Source organism: Lissotriton vulgaris, chromosome 8 (genome assembly GCF_964263255.1).
Source record: "Lissotriton vulgaris chromosome 8, aLisVul1.2, whole genome shotgun sequence".
Taxonomy (NCBI): Eukaryota; Metazoa; Chordata; class Amphibia; order Caudata; family Salamandridae; genus Lissotriton; species Lissotriton vulgaris.
The window spans coordinates 228,166,715-228,173,699 of record NC_141696.1 but is presented as its reverse complement, the minus strand read 5'-3'; positions in this window follow the sequence as shown (position 1 = coordinate 228,173,699).

The window sequence follows — 6,985 nt, the reverse complement described above, 5'->3', positions numbered from 1 at the left end:
ACGAATTGTTTACACTCGGCGTTAGACCTGGCTTCCTAAAAGGTAAGAATCGACTTCTTGAGACTACCCGCATACTGGTTAACCTCCACCACGGCCCATTTGATTCTAAATTCGGCGTCTGCCGGCTTTGTTTCCTCAGTACGGCGTTTTGAATTCATCCCCGACGCCGTAAACACTATTCAATTTTGTTGGAACTGCTTTCAGAACCAGCTTAGGAGCTCTGCCCGGTAAGCAATCCTGAACGGCTCCGGATGGAAAAACTAGGATACTGAGAATGTACGAAGTGTACATCTTAAATCATATGCATGTGGTTTATTTAGGTCATCACCGCCTGCTGCGCCTGAATTGAAGACTATAATATTGCCAAACAGGGACACTTGCCACTCCCTTTTGAGGTAACACACTCGGATACTTGATACCTAGGACGTGCATCAATTACTTATAATTCAGGATTGATACTAATTCCCCTTTTCTTTGATTTGTCTCTTTTTTCCCTATGCTTCTTCATTTCTTGTCACTTCATGTAGGAGCCACCCCGCTTTTCCAAAACTTCACTGTTCTTCCGATTGGTAAGCTGGAGCGGAGGTTGTTGTGTAGTAGTACTCTTGAGGTTTTTATGGTGTTTTCCAGCTAATTTTAAATTGAGATTTGGTCTTTGTTTTTCTTTACTTTTGTCTCCGCTGCAGAGCGTTCTTTGGTCCTGAAGAGAATCCTGTCATTTATAACGGATTTGAAACGTGTAGACCGTGTAGGGTCAACTGTGGATATTCTGGAGCCTTGTTATTTGGCACAAAGTTTTGTTTGTATACACCCATATAGTGTTATAAGTTTCTGAGAACTAATTAACAAAAAGTGAAATAACAGTGGTGTATACATTTTTGTAATCTTTAAGAATCTTTGTTTAACAGTATATTTCACCTGATTTCTTCAACTGGTTCACTCAATTCCAGTTTGTTTGTATTTTATGGATGTTTGAATGAAAGTGGTTTGAATGTGATATGCCTGAAGAGTGATGATCTGGTTCAAGTTTTTACTGTCGTTGTGTCCTAACTTTCACCAATGGTTATGAATATAACCTGAAATGGCGCACTAAAATATAAATGTTGTTTATTTGTGAATCATTTTGAATAATCAGCTATTCAATAGCACCACAGGTTTTGAACTGTCGTCTGTACCTTGGAGAGAAAAAAGTGCTCGAAAAGAACACATCAGTATTGGCATTTTTCTTTTGTTGATTGTACTTTTGAGGCTCAGCCTTACTGATTAGAGCCAGCCCTATTTGTTATTAGTTAGACATATCCAGGACACAAAGATCATTGGTCATGATAATATTATTTAAGCATCCCCTTGTTTTGAATGCTTAAAATGCGCCAATGGATTATCACTTAAATCAACCACACCACAAACTCTGTTGCCACTAAATTTACACAAAGTACAGTTAAAATCACCGACCCACATAATAAAAAGAGGGAATATGGTGTTTGTTACCTTTGCAATCTCATCATTTAATTTTTCAATAACCAGAGTAACATGGGTATCAAATATGTTATAATACCAGTTAATCAGGAGGAGAGGTACTGAAAATAAATTCTTAATCAGGAGCATTTGGTACCCCAGGGATTCCACCAGTATGACAGTTTTGATCATATTATATTTCACAGAAATGGCAGTGATATGACCACCCTTAGCTCTTCCAGCTTGTGACGGTTCAGCGTGAACATTAAAGGTTTGATATCTGTCCAAGCCGTAGTCCCCTCTACTCCAGGTCTCCTGGAGACATTATCTCAAAGGATTCCACAAATTTTAACCATACCGAGTCCTCTAGCCTCCGGGAGAGACCAGCTATATTCCATGAAATCAAACGGAAAGGGGGCCCATCGGCCAGACTATCAGCTCCCCCCAAGAATGATGGTACATTCGGCTGGATCATGTCACTTTCACTCAGGGGGGCAGCTGGTAGCCTAGTGTCTGCAGCCAAGGGGACAATCTCAACCTGTCTCATGGTGGTTTTCCCACCCTGAGTTTCTATAATATTAGTATTCTTTATGGCCGAGGATGCCTTTCCTATTTTGTCAGCAAAATCTCTCCCTCCCCTGGCCATTTCTAAGGGGGTAATCAACAGATCTAAATATGGGTGTATGTTACTACCCGTCTTTGCCCCAGTTCCAGCTACTTTGTCTTGGTTGGTCCTCATTGGGCTAGCAACCCTTTTCCCTATCCCTATCTTCAGTCCCACTACCAAAGGAGCAAATATTCCGATGTCAGTCCACCCCCTCCAGACCCGTAAGAGGGTCGAATCTATTACTTAACGGTAACCAATCCAAGCCATTGATGCCTATGTGTCTACCACTTCCAAAAATCTGTGGTAGTTGTGGCATGCGAAAGGTCGCGTGGGGGTAGAAATAATCCAAACCCAAGGATTGAATATCTCCTATTCTGGCAAATCTTGGTTCCCTACGTATGTGATCAACAACCCAGGGGTCTATCAAGTTGACAATTATGCAATCTCCTTCGAGATCCTTTGTGTTATGGCCCAGCCATGCCACTCTCCTAACACCAAGGATCTCTGAGTTCACACCCAGCGGTAATCTCCTATTCTTCTAAACCAAAAAATAACTTTATTTTTTAGCTCTATCTGATTCCTGATAATCAGAATTAATTTCCGGTACCCCTGTTAGAATAATGGTCAGGGGCATAGACTCCGGGGGAAGATTTACACGAGAAAGCCTCTTTCTTGGGATATCTTTGCCCTGGGGTACAATGGTCGAAGAGTGTTTAGTCCCATGTATTAAATTTTGTCCCTGTTTAACAGCATCCACCCTATCTACCTCACTAGCTTGGGTCTTTTTACTTACAACGCCTTTTTCTCCGGCGGCTGGTTGAATATTTTGAACCACCGGGGTTACATTTATTACCGGATGAACAACTTTTGGAGGATTTACTATTTGAGGGTATGGTCGGGACGGGTCTGACATCTTTTCTATTTAAGCTCTTAGTTAGGACATCAAGTTTTAAAGAATTCCCTTTCGTTGATAGCTCTATTTGTTCTAGTTTTTCCTTGATTAATTTTATTTGAGTAATCCAGGGTAATATTAGAGATCTTACTAAAACTTCCATTTTACCAAGAAGATCCTCGTTAGGAGACTGTGATAAAACAGTGTTAGTTACAGAGTCAATTTGGATGGGAGACAGAGCTACAGTCTGTGGGAGCTCCCTTGAGGTTTGCATTTTCGTGGATCTTTTGCCACCACCTAGCCTCCTACCACCCCCTTTCTTATTTTTTCTTCCCTGCTTAGGGGTTACAATCATATTTAATTCCCTCAGTACCTGATCATATTCTGTCCGAGGAGTAGGGGGTGGGGGCGTTGGTGTGGATGTTCTATGACTCAGATCACTAGAAGTTTGAGTAAGCAAAGTGGAACCCAACATAGAGCCAGTACTAGGGCCCTCCAACCCCTCCTCCTGTGGACAGCTAATTAGGCTAGTATTCACCAGAACAGGCGAACCATTTCGCTGAGCTGGTGTTACAGCGGATCCGATCATACCCAAAGAAGAACGCTTGACATTTAAGATGTCTATTGACAAGCGTTTTTCAGCAAAGGCTATTTCTATCTCTAAAATACCAGTGGCCCGTTTGAAGAACTGGTCCAAAGTCCCTGTGACCATACCAGCATTAGTACTCACTGTAACAAATCTATTTTTACCCTGATCGTAAAGCCATGGTCACAAAACAACAGTTACCAATTAACACTAGAAATATATTCTCACAAGATATGAACTACACTGACACAATAGATGACAGAACTTTTTAAGGTACAAAGGTCGAAGAGTCAAAAGGTCTGGCCCAGCCCGGCTTCGACCGTCCTTGGATGGCCCGCCCTTTGCCCGGGCTTAGCCCCGGGCTTCGTCCCGCGTGCGTTCCGCAGTAGCGTAAAGGACTTTCATTAAGTAGGAGGGGGGCGGGAAGAGGCGCCAGGTGCGCGAGGTTAACTAAGCGCTATGACCTGTGGGCCTCGCAGTCACGCAAAACCAGCAGCAGCTCCAAAGTTCCAGGTGAGGTCTGGCTATCGAGTCAGCAGCAGTCCCGGTCAGTGCAGAAGCAAGGGATATTAAGAGAACACCAGCTAAAAACAAAGTTCCACGAATACGAGCGGCACCCTTGACACATTTGGGTCAAATACAGCATTTTACATCCGGTTTTCACTTTAAATTGCTGAAAAGCGCCGTAGGCCCTGAAGGACCACTTTGAAGCTGAATCCTTTTATTTATTTGTTTTCATTTTCAAGCATCACAATTGGCAGCATACAGAGTAAAAACGTGTGTAATGTTACGTATCAGCCAGTTTTTCCATTTTCAACAGAAGCAGCCTTTTCAGTGGCACGTAGAACAGGAGATGTTCTGGAATATTCTATGCTTTTTGTATTGCACTTGACTACCTGTAGGTTTCCCAGTGCTTCTGCAACTACTGTATACTGGCCCGGGTATAATAATATCCCTTGAATAGCCAGGTCTGCATGGCTTTCCGGCACAGGAGTTCTTGCTCCAATGACGTAGCTGCAGGGGAAGAGAATTCCAGGGCTTGGATGCCAGGAAAACATGGAGTGCCCACCCTGAATGTTGGGGTACACAGGGGGAGGCCAGTGAGCGTAGCAGTAGTAGACCTCTGCTGTTTATTGCCCTGTGAATGATGCATATGGACTTAAACTCTACCCTGCGCTCCACCGGGGGCCTGTGCAGATCCTTGATGGCTGACTGATATCTGGGTGAGTCTATAAGCAGTCAAGCCGCCACTTTCGGCACAGTTTCAAGCCTTTTAGGACCACGTAAGATGGTTAGCCAAGGTATATGACATTGCCATAGTCCAGAGGTGCTAGTACCAGAGCCTGGCTGAGAAAGGGAGGAGCTTGAGTACTTTCCTTAGTAATCTCAAGGTGCAATCGCAGCTTGCATTGGTTTTTCTAGCCTGGTGATCCATCGTAAGTTTGGGGTCCAGCCCTACTCTCAGGCTCTTTATTGGGCCTGTGGGGGTCGGTAGCTTACTTAGACCGTCTGGAAAGTGCCCCGGGAGACTGCTCCATGGGTTTTTGGCCAACACCATGACTTTCGTCTTGTCCTCGTTAAGTTTTAGCTTACAGCTAGCCATCCAACTGGCTGCTGCTTCGAAGCACAAGGTGAGGGATGTATTGGACGTCTGGTCAGGTGAACTGGACATGACAAGCTGGGTGTCATCGGCATAGGGCACCATTGACAGCCTGGGAATTTGTACAAGATTGGCAAGGGGAGCATATACAGATTAAAGAACATGGGACTCCAGGAAAAACCCTGAGGCACACCAGAACTGAGGGGAAGACTATTCAAATAGTATGATGGATTTAGAACCTGAAAGGTTCGATCCTTCAGAAAGGAGGGGAGCCATTCCAGGGCTCTGCCCTTGACACCTACAAACATATAAAATGCTGACATTTTCATTAAGTGGTGGAACAGGTACCACAGGTCAATCCCTCCTCTAGCTAGATCACTGCGGCGTTCATAATGAGGGATTGACCTGTGATACCTGTTCCGCCACTTAACACAATTTGCAGCATTTAATAGTTTGTTTGAAGACTGATACACTATCTAATTATGCCCAAAGGAAACTGATTTTTGATCTTCTGACCTATTTAGAAGCCTTGAGAAAGCCCTAGTCCTACTGACCATCTAGGGCGAAACATATGTTGGCTGTTGTATCATGTACAGTAAAAAATAACATTTTGGAAAAACAAGGACGTAACCAATAAAAATATTTTCAAGACAACTGTTTTCTTCAAAAATCAACAGAATTCTAATGGGATTCTTTGCTTGATATTTAAAACATTTATTAACTAAGGAGGAGTACATGCTCAAATTTTCCATGTACATTGAGAGAGGAGTCCCTTGTGTCGATCTTATCAGAGTAAGGGGAACCAGCCTTCTCGGGAAAGAGGATTAGATGTCCACTATTTTTCTCTGAGAGAGCGTGCCAGATCATTACTTTGCTTGACTGAGGCATTTTGCTTGGGGCAAGCTGTGGGCGGTACTTTAATGTCTTTGAGGATCCTAAAGATTCCTTTGGGGGAGTTAGCAAAGTGAGCCATTTTGGTGTAAAAAAGGAAGGTTTGAGCCTTCTTAATTTCCGAGTGGTATAACCTGATGGCTTTCCTATAGTTCTCTTTACTTAAATCATCTTAAGTCTTTCTCCATTTCCTCTCCATCTGTTTGAATTTTTTTTTTCAGAGAAGGTAAGTGGCCATTAAACTAAAGAGATTCCAGCAACTTTTCACAGTCTACTTGGGAGAACTTTATCAAGTGATTCAGTGATCCACCAATGGAATCACTGACCAACAATGGAGTGACCCAACAATGGATTTACAGAGCTGCCCTTGTGGCATCCTCTGAAAGGTCTGGTGATATAGTTTCCAAGGCCAATTCCCACCCTTCTTAATTTGGATTATGCCAGGTGCAATCTAATCACCTGACAGATGGAGCGGATGTAATTGAGGGAGGTAACAGGAGCCTAAAGGGAATCATAAAGTGGTCTGATTAGATTACGGGGAGAGGGGTGATTGAGCGCGGGCTCACCTGCTCAACATACTCACCTGGAATCAGATCATGTGCTGGTGTTATTTGCTGGTGACAGCATCTTCTCCAACCTGATGAGTGTTACATTATCCTTGCTATGTCTCTTTAATGTTTTAGAATGTCAATACACTTGTGATTCTTGTCAGAATGTTTTAATGGCACTTCATGATTACCTTTGGATCTACATGCATTCCTGAGACTTCTCCCATGAATAAACCTTCATAAAGACGATCTTTTTGAGTGTTTTTGTACATTTTCATTATCTTTTGTTCATTTTGTTAACCTTTCAAAAAAACGGACATCATTTACTCTTCAACCCGTGTGCAACTTAATTTATTTTTAAACATTATCAGCCTGATTCATGTACATGCCGTTTTGCGTGTCCCTA